Raw genomic sequence first — 13,427 nt, forward strand, 5'->3', positions numbered from 1 at the left:
GACAAACACTGACTTACATAGGTAGCGGGGCATCACACCATCTAACTGGGTAACCCAGTGTTTCCCAACATTTGGTCTCCAGCTGTTTTTAGACTAAAACTCCCATCATCCCTAGCTAGCAAGACCAAAGGTCAGGGATGATGGGAATTGTAGTCCAAAAAGAGCTGGAGACCAAAGGTTGGGAATCACTGGGGTAACCTATATTTGCTCAATGCATTCTTGAAAGAGGAGGTCAGGAAGACTATATTGCTGAGTTATTTCAGCTCTTACTGAATTGTAGGACCCCATGCATGTCAACTTAGGTCTAAGTTTTGTGAAGCCCAGGTATAGGACTGCAGTCTTTAAAACCAAAACCAAAAAAAGAAATCTGGGACTAGCATAAAAGCTAGTCTGCCAGAAGACTTCCATAATGTTTGAGCTTTCACTATCTAGTGCATTGTAGTCTTGACACCCAGAGTTTTGCATCAATTTGCCATCAACAGAATTAAAGAGTCATCACCCATACAAAGTTTTCCTGATCAAATCAGACATTAAATTTGAAGGTGATGTGTCTTTTAAAAAAAATAATAATACACAAGGCGAATATAGATAGAAAGCAATTTGAAGCATATTTGCAAGACAGATGTTATCCAGACTAAGAGAATCCCAGCATCAATCTAATACTTATCTCATGTACCAAAATATATTCTCTTAGCCTTAATAATGATATTGCGGTATTTATGTATATCCTGCATTACTTATAGCACAGAGTGGCATGGAACATATTTCTGTGAGTGATAATCTTTTGCAAGACCCAGCACCAGGCAGAGGACAGAATGTAAGACATTGACAAGTTCAAATTTCAGCACAACTTCTCCATCTCCATCTCCATTTCTCATCTGAAAAACAGGATGAATGATGCCCTGCCTTGGCTCAGTGTTAGAATCAATGAGATTGCATAATAGCTTGCATAGCAGAAGGTGTATCATGATGTACAGAAACATCATCACATTCAGAAGCAGAGAGTATAATCTGTCTGGGGCCAATGATCATTCCTTACAGGGCTCTGGAACTGTGCTACTCATTTTGTTTATTTCTTTCTAATATTTCAAATCTGCTCTTCAGCTGTAGCTCTCAGAACAGCTTAAAATAAACACATAAAATACAATGGTTTGGACCTTGACTTTGACAATGGTTTGAAACTCCACCCAGGGAATGTTCCTGCAAGAGATGTCTTGATTAGATTCTCCCTTTTCCCAAAATTTGCTCTGAGGCCTTCTGAAGCAGTGAGGGAAGTTGTAGGGAAGGGAGAACTTGGCAAAAATCACCTCCCACCTTCTGCCAGCAGGATCAAAAGCTTTCCAAGGATGGAAGAAACCCTTCCATTTGCAGAAGGCTAAGTTTCAATCCAAGTCAATAAAGTCAACATCATCCAAATCACAGCAGGCAGCTAAAACCACTATAAAAATCAATGTTATTCAGAGGCTAACTGCCCCCAAACCCTAAGAATCCATGGTTAATTCAATTTTCACCTGCCCCTGAAAAGAAGATAGGGATGTTGCCAGGTTAACTCTGTGGTGAGAGAGTTCTACATGATACCTCCAATGTGTAATTTGAAAGTCAATGTTCTGTAGGTAACATGCAGCTCAGCTATAACATCACAACAAACCAACCAACCAACCAACCAACCACTCCCTACCAAATTGATAGTAGAATAATAAGCACATTTGTATACATATTCAGGACAAAATGATGCTAAGCTAATTCATCTCCAGAAGTTGGAGACAAATCACATGATAGTTATATCACAACCTGTCTATGAACTCTAATCACAACCTGTCTATGAACTCCAAGGGGCAGCTGGTTGGCCATTGTTGAGTAGATAAAGCCTAGTCTTATCTAAAGAGTCAAGATGATTTGCTCTTAAATTGCTTATCCTATACCGAAGAGTCAATAGAACTGGTGGCCTTCCAAAGGATGTCAAGCATGCCTAAGTCAAATCAGTGATGTTGTTAGGTAATTTTAGACTCTGGTTTTATATGTCTCATGGGGAGTGGGCTTCTTAGATTACTTCACTTGCTTCAAAATGCAGCAACCCAGGCCTTCCTTTGTTTGGTGACCCTCTGGCTTATTCTGTAGACTGGGACTCTGGCCTTTTGCCCCCAAGTCCTGCCCCAGTGACGCTACTGTTTCAAAGGACCAGAGTTGTGCTTCTGGGATGGTGATTGTGGAGCTGGTTGATTGTGAGCATATCTCACTCAACATAGTTGCTTTGTTGAGCTATGGTGTAGAGTCAATGGTGGCCTTGGCTCAGTGGTAGAGAACATGCATTGCATTGCAAAGGTCCCAGGTTCAATTCCCAGCATCTCCAAGTAGGACTGGAAGAGACCCTTGTCTGAAACCCTGCAGAGCCACTGCTGGTCAATGCAGGTTTACACCACACATCACACCTTTGGTTCTCAAGAAGCTGCTAAACGACAGCTCCCCTCATCATTGGCCATGCTTGGTGGGGCTGAAGGGAGCTGAACTTCAGCAACTTTGGGGAGGGGAATGTCAAAGGTTCTCTACACCTGGTATAGAGAATACCAATATAAGGCAGCTTCCTATGTTCCTATAGCACTTGTTATAAGGCCACCTTACAGTAAACATAGCTTAGGTTACATATCTACTCAACCCATTTTCTCACTGTGCCTCTTTGGTAGTATGAATCAGGCCTGAAGCCTATTGGAACCAGACTATGTTCTTCTCAATAATACATCATTACATCTACGTTTTTCTGGATTATACTTTGCATTGCTCCTTCTTCCTTAGTAGATTGAGCAAACAGTGAAGATTTGCACAAGAGTTCAATGTTGCAGATTAAGAGTACCTGGGTTTCTATAGTGTTGATGATATGACAAAAGAGAGTATTCCAGTGCTGGGAGTGGGGATCAATTTGCACGAAAAGAAGAAGCCATTTTTGTCCCAATGCTTTTGGAAGAAATTAAAATAATGTTCTTCTTGGCTATTTGTCTACCTGCGTCCCTGCCTAACTAGGAAGCTATTATGGTAGTTGAGCAGACAAAATGAAGGAGAGGAACAACTGTAAAAAGCAATAGGAAAAGTCATCTAGAGGCAAAAAATGGAGAGTCTTGTGACTCCTTAAAGATGAACAAGGGGAGTTTTCATTTCCTTCCATAACTAAGGGGTTACAGTGCGCAGCATTTGAGATGATGGCATCTGGCTGCTTAGTTTTGCCAACCGTGCAGACCAGTTGGGCATAAGGAGAAGGGAAAATAAAGTCATCACACATTTTGATGGATCCAAACTCAAGGCTCATCACACAGTCAAGAATTGCAAATATATTTGGTTTGGTATACAGGCAGGGGAATTATGGGTTTGGTAAATCCACTGTTTCCTTTTATGGCTAAAACCAATCACGAGAGCCTCTCCTATAGTTTCTTCTTTAAGTTGAGCCACAGAAATGGTGGCTGGCAGACAGCAAAGGGGAAGAGAGTGAAAGGATATAACAGGATGCTAAGTGAACAGGATGAGAGGCTTGACAAGTTGTCAGTTTCACTTGAGCAGGATGAAAAGGAAGTGCACAGACAACACCAGGCCTCACTCTTGACGTTTCTCAAGGCATGACAATCCCAGTCTCTGTGTCTGGGCATTTGTTATTCGGCCCCCCTCTCTGTTTTGAGGAGAGAGAGAGAGAGAGAGAGAGAGAGAGAGAGAGAGAGAGAGAGGAGGCTTGTTTTCTTAAGACTATTAAGACCTTCTAAGTACCACAATCGCCATCCTATGATTGAAAGTGACAAATGTAGGCAACCCTGCTTAAAAACTGCCACTTTGCATTAGCAGAAATATCAGCTCAAGTTTTGCAATATTTTATTGCTCTGGGTTCCTCCCCCCTCCCCGCTCCTTTCTGTCTAAATGCTGTTTTACGTAAGGATGACTGCGTTGATATCAGGGAGACTTAATCTCAGCCAGGAATCCCTCGTTCCCTCCGCCCCATTAGCTACTGTCTTAAAAATGCCAAACAAAACAGAAAGTGACAGCAGTGTGGCAGCAGGCACAAGGGCCAAATATCCAAACAGCTGAGCCAGAGCTGTGTCCAGGAAACATGCTGCCCATGTAAAGAGTTGAACATTAAAGATGCGCAGATGTGCGTATTGACTTAGATCTGACCAGGCTGTCATTCGAGCTGGGCCTCAGACCTAGAAGCTTCTTGGTGCCAGCAAAAGTCAAATGGAAGAGGGGAAGTTTGCAGCATTAAGGAAGAGCCGTAGCCCAGTGGGAGAGCACATGCCTCACAGGCTAAAGGTCATGGGTTCAATCCCTGGCAACTCCAGGTAGGGTCAAGGAAAGATTATGTGCTTGGAATCCTGGAGAGACACTGGCAGCCAGTGCTGACAACACTGAAGTAGGTGGGTGAGTGATCTGTCTTAGTAAGGAGGCAGCTTCCTACAGGTTGTATCCAACCAGGCCATAACCAGAGCAAACCTATTGAAATTAACGTACATGACATAGGGTTGCCACTTGTCCTGTATAATACATTCTTGTCCCGTATTTCAATGTAAAATGCCTCATCCTGTATTGATACAGTTTTGTCCTGTATGTCAGTTCTTCTCTCCCTCTCTCTCTCTCTCTCTCTCTCTCTCTCTCTCTCTCTCTCTCTCTGTGCCAAGTTAGGGATCCTCTCCAAATGCATGTGTTTGAAAGGGTGTGTGAAAGATCATGCATTTAAGCTCTGGGTAGCCAAGCACAGACAGATTTACAGGTGTGTGTGTGTGTGTGTGTGTGTGTGTGTGTGTGTGCAAGCACGCATGTGTGACAAATTCTAGAGGGGCCAGCCTGTTAGGCTGCAATAGGTTGTAATGGATTGCTCTGAAGTCATTTCAGCAACAAATGTGGAAAAAAATAATCATCCTTCAATCTCCCCTGCCTCACCCTGTCCTGTATTTTGCCAGAACAAAGGTGGCAAAGTCTGTTGTTTCCAGTGGGTCTGCTCTGGGTTTGACTTAGTTGGGTGCAACCTTACGTTCCTATGTACAGTGGTACCTCAGGTTACAGACGCTTCAGGTTACAGACTCCGCTAACCCAGAAATAGTACCTTGGGTTAAGAACTTTGATTCAGGATGAGAACAGAAATCACACGGCAGCAGCGGGAGGCCCCATTAGCTAAAGTGGTACCTCAGGTTAAGAACAGTTTCAGGTTAAGAACGAATTAAGTTCTTAACCCGAGGTACCACTGTAATGTTAAGAACATAACAGCAGGCTTGTTGGATCTGGCCAAAGACCCATTTAGTCCAGTATCCTGTTCTTACCTGCAAGAAGGACCTGAACCCAACACAGTCTTCATGACTAGGAGCCATTGTTAGCCTTATGCTCCATGAATTTGTCTAATTTTCTTTTAAGGCCATCCAAGTTGGTGGCCACCACAACGTCTTTTGAGGGCTTAGCTGTGTGCCGTTCTTTGTTCTGAAACTTCCAGGCTTCAGTTTTGTGGGATGGTCTTCTCTTTTAGTATTATGAGAGATTTTTTTCCTTTTAAGTCTCTATCCACTTCTCCACACCATGCTTAATGTCATACAACAATAACATCCGGTTATTGGCCAGCTCCAAACCTGCTTATCTTCAGAGTTAACACTACAGCCCTTAGCTTCAGACTGTCCTCTGGTTTCTTCTGTGCTCTAAGTAATAAAGATATCCCAACCTGCGCTCTATAAATCGGAGAGACTACAGCAGCCCTATTACTCATTGCCCTTTGAAAATTGGCGGCATTGTCGATGCAACCTGGATGAAGGAAATCAAAGGGAGAAGTCAAGGTACAATGAGATGCGTGGCTTGTCTTGTCTTATTTAGAAACCCTTCCCGTATTGTGCAGACAGAGTAAGGAATTTTTGCTTTCAAAACAAAGCTGAATTTGAAATCTTTGATCTTTCCTTTGTAGTCTCTGGTTTGCATAAAGGAAGGCCCAGATAAAGCCATGCCTGTAAAACAGGTTATTTATACGCCAGCTTGAGTATCCATTAAATCTTAAAGGCTTTATGAAACTGACTTTTCAATGCTCGTGGAAAAGAAGCTTTTCTTCTTTCTCACAGATCTTCCAGAGGGCCAGATGAACAAGTTGGCTGTGCGGCAAGCAGCATAAAGAGCAGCTGACATACATTTGCTAGCATCTGGGCAGGGCTTAGTCTTCTGTAGGCCTGATAGTGCTTTTAAAAAAATGCAAGAGAAATAAGAAATGCTCCTATATAGTCAGGATTTTTTTTTAAAAGGGAGCGACAAAAACAGCTCCTTACAGAACATTCCTGACCTGAGCGATACCACCTTTAACGCATGGGAATGTTTATGCTTGTGTGATCCCTGCATGACTAAATATTTTACTGTCCCCATTCTTGTTCCTTAATACTAATACTAATAATTTTATTATTTATACCCCACCCATCTAGCAGGGTTGGCTCAGCCACTCTGGGCGACTTCCAACACATATAAAAACAAGGAGAAATCAAACGGGTGAAGCTTTCTCTGGGATTAGATTTGGCCCCTTCATTTCCTGGCCCTGCTCCTGTGCCCTTTAACGGATGACGTTTTTCCACACTGCTGATCTACATGCAAGGAAAAGTGATGCAGTCATTAGCAATGTGACCAAATACACAGAGGGACCCTCAGTTCAGCAGAGATTGGACTGCCCCCAGATCATTGCATCAGTGTGACTGTATATCCTTTTGCCTCTTCTTGGGAACTGAGGGAGTCAGGCAGCCACCCTGCTTATAATACCCTTCCAGCTTATCACAATACAGTGGTACCTCTGGTTAAGAACTTAATTAGTTCCGGAGGTCTGTTCTTAACCTGAAACCGTTCTTAACCTGAGGTACCACTTTAGCTAATGGGGCTTCCCACTGCTGCTGCAGTGTGATTTCTGTTCTCATCCTGAGGTAAAGTTCTTAACCTGAGGTACTATTTCTGGGTTAGCGGAGTCTGTAACCTGACGTGTCTGTAACCTGAAGCGTCTGTAACCCGAGATACCACTGTACCCATTTTTAGCCCTGTAATGTTCATGTCTGTTTTTAGAATCCTGCAAACAGTTCTGTGACAGTTTTCCTGTTTCAGAAGCTGGGACACTTCCAGTCTAGGCTTTCATACCCTCCAATACGAAGCGGCCCAAAACTGGGACGCCATCTTCCAGGGCCTCACTCTTGTGCGCATCATGTGACCCACGTAAGATCCCGCCCCACCCCCACAAAGAAGTGCTGGCACCTTGAGCTGCTTGGAGAAAAAGGTGGGATATAAATGCAATGAACAAACATTGTTTTGGTGGGTGTGAATTAGGTAGGCTCACATTAGACTCCTAAGCAAAGCAAATTGCATCATCACCACCTCATGAACTAATGTTTGAAGGAGCAAAGTATATAGCTTGGGGGTTATTCCTTGATCCTTTGCTGTAGCTTGAGTTTCAGGCAAATTCAGTGGCGTGGAGTGTCTTCCATCAGCCTCAGCTGGTGCCCCAGTTGCGCCCAGTCTGTACAAGGACAGCTTAACTTCTGTCATCTATGCTCTGGTAACCTCTAGGTTACATTATTGCAACACATTATATGTAGGGCTGCCTCTGAAGGCAGTTCAGAAACTTTAGCTGGTGCAGAATTCAGTGGCCAGGTTGCTCAGCAGGAGAAGATGGTTTGGGTATATTACATCAAACCTGGCCCAACTGCCCTGGCTGACAATTAGTTTCTGGGCCCAATTCAAAGTGCTGGTTTTGACCTCAAGACCGCAAAACCTCAAGGTCCTCCTCTTCCCAAATAAACTGCCCCAGACTCTGTGATCATCCTCCGAGGCCCTTCTTCATGTGCCTTCTCCATGAGAGGTCCGGAGGATGGCAACATGAGACAGGCCTTTTCTGCAGTGGTTCCCCGTTTGTGGAAAGCTCTCCCCAGAGAGGTTTGCCTGCCACTTTCATAATATATCTTTAGGCGCCAAGTGAAAACCTTCCTCTTAAGCCAGGCCTTTGGCTAATTGACATCCGATGCCCTTTTAAAATGTGTTGTGGAAGGGGGTATTATTGCTTGGTTTTGTTCTTGTTTTTATTATGTTCTTTGTGGTTATATTCTGTATTCTATTCTGTGAACTAGCAGAATAACTACCAGATCTTCAGATGAAGAGTGTTATACAAATTTAATAAATAAATGGTGATGATGAACAGTGAATGTTGTTTGATTTAGTGATGCCCAGTATTCAAGCCCTGCCCCATGCAGTCTTTTGTCTTCTTTAGTCAAATCAGTCCTGCAACACCCAGAGTGTAAAAGGACCACCCGTCTAATTTTAAAACAGATATTTCATTCCAAATCTCTAAATCAAGGAAGGGCTGTATTGATAAGGAGTGTCAAATTTTTCAACTTTCATATTCAGAAAATGAGGGGTGCTAGAAAGCCGTAACATGACTTGGGAACTTGAAATATATTTGGGTGAAATTAATATAATTTCGTTTTGCTTGGTATGTAAATTGTGTGTAAAACTGCATAGTAATCATTAAGAATGATTGCCAAGTACTTGCAGTTATATATGAATATTATTTCTATTATTTATTATTTCTGTTGTTATTTAGCGTAAGGTAACCAGATTTTTTTCAATGAATCCGGGGACATTTTTCAGCTTCAATGGATTTTGTATGGGGACTGATTTGTAAATCCGGGGACTGTCCCTGGGAAACGGGGACGTCCGATAACCTTAATTTAGCGTTTCCTGTCATTTTCAGAAGGTAAGATTAAGATTCTTTGGCTCTCTGAGGGCAGTTTAATTAAGCGTAGATTTACCAAGCTAAATGCCCAATCACAAAAATAATAACTGATTTGAATTCCTCACACCCAAAAACATATTTTAAAGACCCCTCACTGAATAAATGTGCAAAAATTAAGTTTTATCCCCTAAGATCACAGTGTATTAAGCCTGACTCGGGCAGCACTTTTGCCTCAAAATGGAGCATTGGAAGGAGACAGTATCTCTCCCCCCGCCAATTATATTTGCTGGGCCAGAAGCCACGGACCCAGAATGCCCTCCGCTTCTCCTGTCACTTGGCCCAATGCGTTGTGCTCCATTTGCTTGTTCTGTAGCAACAGTTCCTTAGCAAACACCACTCTCAGTGTCCTGCTGCTATTTAATTGATGAGTCTGGTGCGCAAAGTTGTCTTGGCATAACAAAGCAGCATCTAAGTAGGGGGAGAGAGAGAGGGGAAAAAAAATAAACAGTCACATTCATTCCAGCTCATATCAAAACAGGGGGAAATAAATCTATGTTTCTCGCAGGAGGAAAGGGGGGGAAATATATGGGGCGGGGGCAGAAAATGTAAATCATAGGAGAACATTGCATCCGGGGATTTTGGTTTGAAAAAGAAAAGAAAACTAGAAGCGTTTGCCCAGTCTCCTAACGCAGATTGCAAGAGTTCTGTTGTCAAAAATTTGGCTGGTTTCATTGAATCAATATGTGTGCTCCAGTTCAGGTGGCCATGTGACTGACTTTATGTCCTCTCTGCTATGGTGAGATATACTGCATTTCTGTTTAAACACCCCCCACTCTAAATTAACATCTATACCTGCAAATTTTATGCAAGTCTGTGCCTTCTCGCTCTCTCTATTTGGCAATGCAAAAGTCACTACAGTGGTACCTCTGGATACGAACGGGATCTGTTCCGGAGCTCCGTTCGCATCCTGAAGCAAACGCAACCCACGACTGTGTGTCTGTGCATGCACGGGTCACAATTTGCCGCTTCTGCGCATGTGCATGGCGTCATTTTGACAGTCTGCGCATGCGCGAGCAGCGAAACCCGGAAGTACCACGTTCTGTTACTTCCGGGTCGCCATGGAGCGCAACCTGAAAGCGCTCAACCTGAAGCAACGTCAACCCGAGATTTGACTGTACACCTAGCTCAGGGCCAAACATATCAATAGGGTGAGGTAGATGTCTTAACTAATGAATGCTGGGAGTGGGGAGTGATGGCAGTTTGTTGGAGGAGAGAACAGTGTGTGCTGCTTCGGCCTGCTGTGCACCACCTAACCTACCTGTGGTGGCCGCCTTGCCTGCGGTGATGGATGCTGTCCCACCCCCAGTGCTGAAATAAGATGCAGTTGCCACACTCATCGGTTTCAGTTGTGTCTATTTGGGTGAGACTTCTTATTCCTAAATTTGCATGTGTACATATAAATGAGCACATGCCAATATTATACAAATCTGTGTCCTCTTTTGGGATGATGGATTTCTTCTTCTTTTTGACTGTGTAAGTTATCTGTGGTGTTGGGAAAGATTGAGGGCACAAGGAGAAGTGGACGACAGAGGATGAAATGGTTGGACAGTGTTCTCGAAGCTACCAACATGAGTTTGACCAAACTAAGGGAGGCAGTGGAGGACAGGAGTGCCTGGCGTGCTCTGGTCCATGGGGTCATGAAGAGTCGGACACAACTAAACAACTAAACAACAACAGCAGCAAGTTATCCAGTCTAACCAAGAAAGTCTGCTCACTTCTGCAGTTCTTTGCCTTATGCAACTCTTCCGTCAGTCCAGCCTGTCTCCTTGCAGAGTAATTTTTTCTACTCTTTCCTCTTGTCCAAAAGGCAGCTAGTGGAGGGGGGCACCGAAAATGAAGAAAGCAAAACTAGGGATGGAGCCAGATCTAAAAGCTGACACCTGCCTCCTTTCAACTGGGGCATAACAACAACAACAATTTATTATTTATACCCCACCCATCTGGCTGGGTTTCTCCAGCCACTCTGGGTGGCTCCCAACAGGATATTAAAAACATGATAAAACACCAAACATTAAACAGGGCTGCCTTCTGATGTCCCCATGTGTCCCTCAAAAAACCCTTCCTTGGGAGAAACCACTCTGTAAGGCGTGTGCCCCCCCCCCACTCAAGAAGAAACCACTCTGTGTGGGGGTGGGGGTGTGCCCCCCACTGAAGAAAGGAAAGGTTTGCATTTAAGGACATCATTAGGACAGGGTCAAAATCTCCTGTCCCAGCTGAAATTAAGCTGTGGGGACCTAACCCACTGAAGCTGACTCCAGGTCCCCTCTTTGAATTAAATTTATCATGTGGGATCTGTAGCAAAATGCAGAGGGCTCTAATTCAGGATTTCAGTCAACCTTCCTTCCAGCATACTCCATTCCATTCCTCCAACCTGGTTTTCCTCCCCAACATTTCATCCGCATTTTGTGGTCACTGAATATAGCTCCTCTTCCTTTAGGGTTTTTCAGGGTGGGGGCTACTTCTGCAAACTTAGGTACTATTTTGGCTTCATAATGGTCCGCACAGAGAATTTGTTTGCTATCAGTATACAGTGGTACCTCAGGTTACAGACGCTTCAGGTTACATACACTTCAGGTTACAGACTCCGCTAACCCAGAAATAGTACATCGGGTTAAGAACTTTGCTTCAGGATGAGAACAGAAATCGTGCTCCGGCGAGGCCCCATTAGCTAAAGTGGTGCTTCAGGTTAAGAACAGTTTCAGGTTAAGAACGGACCTCCGGAACGAATTAAATACTTAACCCGAGGTACCACTGTATAGGATTAATATGGGAAATATAAATGAACTAGGATTATATTGAGGTTTTTGCAGTTCCACATTCCCTTGCAATGGACCCCTTGCGCACTCTTAGACCCCTTCACCAAGACATTTCTGCCTATGAGATTGCCAATGTCTGTTGCAAGAAGCAGACCTTTCCTCCAAAGCAGTGCCTAAGGACAGCAGGCCAATTCCTTTGTCCCATTAAACTGAAAGGGTAGCCATGGGCAACTGAGTCAGCCCTTATCTGCTCGGGTCTGCCCTACTTTCCGGTTTTTGGTTGTGGCACAGTGGGTGGGTGGGTGGAATGCTGGGAGCGATATCAACAACCAACTGGCAGTAACAACGCGGGGCTATTGACAGCTTCTGCAGCAAAATGATTTCTTTTCTGTTCTGTCCTTGAGCTTTGAATGAACACATTCATCACTTGTGCATATAAAATGAATCTTCAGCTAAGTAAGTAAGGACCCTCAAAGGAGAGTTTATACTTTAGAAACTAGGTTAAAATTAAGTTAACAGCAGCAAAACAATGCACTTGAAAGTTCAGAACAGTCAGAGATAGTTACCATTCTTCACACATTCTTTAGTGCTTGCATTATGATACCGTATTGTTATATGAGTTTAGGGAAGTAGGCTGTAGGCTGAGAGCCTTCTAATGTGCGAGTTCCCCTTCTAATTCCTGGATCCAGCACAGATACAATTGCTGGAATAATCAGACCAACCTTGTAATGGCCCGCTAAGTACATGAACGCAAACTTTTTTGTTTTTGTTTTCTGTTTGCTGCCTTTCCACAGTTCAAATCATGCTCAAGGCAGCTAACAACATGAAAAAAATACATAACTACAACCAGTGCTTTTTTTGCAACTGGAGCCCACCAGGGTGCAGTTCGGGTATCTTTTAGGTGGGCACCACTGCAGGCTGGCACTCCCTCCCCCCTGCTTCTTGCCTTTATGTACTTCTGAGAAGCCCAAAATGAACATTTCAAGTCAAAACGGAAGCTAGCCAGCATGTGCAAGTCTACACTTTTCGTTAGCTCTATGACTCCACCTAGTTCCTAGCTGCTCCAAGCTGTGACTGGTCAAGCTATGGGGTGGGGCCAATTCGTATTTCCTTTTCTTCAATCCATCTCTCCAGCCAGGCCTCTACCATTGCACGCATACATGTTTGCACAAGGTCCCTTCCGAGCTGCCCTAGCCATCTGCCTGAATCTAAGAGAATGAGGACCTGCACTAGAACCTGCACTAGAAGCAGGGGCATGGGCATGGGCATCTGTTCAGGGCTGCCCCAAGTCACCTGGTGACTTACTGTAAGAATTTCATGGTTAGTTCCAGCACATATTTTTCGTGGAAAAAAGCACTGACTGCAGCATAACAGAAGTAGTCCCAAACAATAAACAGAACATTAAATAAATATTTAAAAGTACACAACCAAACTGAACAATTTCCACATAAATCACAAGACCTATAATAAATAAATGAACCCTGCAAGAGGGAGGTTGCATCGCTCTTTTTAGGCTAGCTTCCAAACAGACCTTCGCCATAGCTGTCCAGATTGAGCTCGTAAAAGGTATTCCCAGCCACAGAGGGCACTTGGCTCCAGGAATACTTAGGGCTTTCAGCCTTTGTTGGAAAGCTTTCAGATTTTAGGCTGCAATCCTATGAAAACACCTTTCTGTAAATGAACCCCATTGAATACAGTGGACTGTGCTTCCAAGAAAATGGCGTAAGCTGGTGCCTTAAGCAGAAAAAACTCCTGTGAAGAGCTAAACAAATTAAGAAACTATTGGATAGTGAAAAGAAAAAACTGGAGGTACAAATAAATGAGTATAATTCATTCATTTTGAAGAGGCAAAGATGATTCAAGTATCATCTGAAAACGTATTTGGAAACCATTATTACACACTGAATAGCATA

The 13,427-nt window shown here is 43.6% G+C and overlaps 1 protein-coding gene across 1 annotated transcript in view; it reads left to right on the plus strand.

The window, feature by feature from the left end:
* The first annotated feature begins 3,680 nt into the window (after positions 1-3,680).
* PROX1 (prospero homeobox 1) overlaps positions 3,681-13,427 on the plus strand; it is a 321,324-nt gene continuing 311,577 nt past the window's right edge. Inside the window, exon 1 of the mRNA XM_081903922.1 lies at positions 3,681-3,709. The gene's annotated coding sequence lies outside the window, so the exon portion shown is untranslated. The remainder of the gene's footprint in view (positions 3,710-13,427) is intronic.

Source organism: Podarcis melisellensis, assembly GCF_964234715.1.
Source record: "Podarcis melisellensis genome assembly, chromosome: 3".
Classification (NCBI taxonomy): domain Eukaryota; kingdom Metazoa; phylum Chordata; class Lepidosauria; order Squamata; family Lacertidae; genus Podarcis; species Podarcis melisellensis.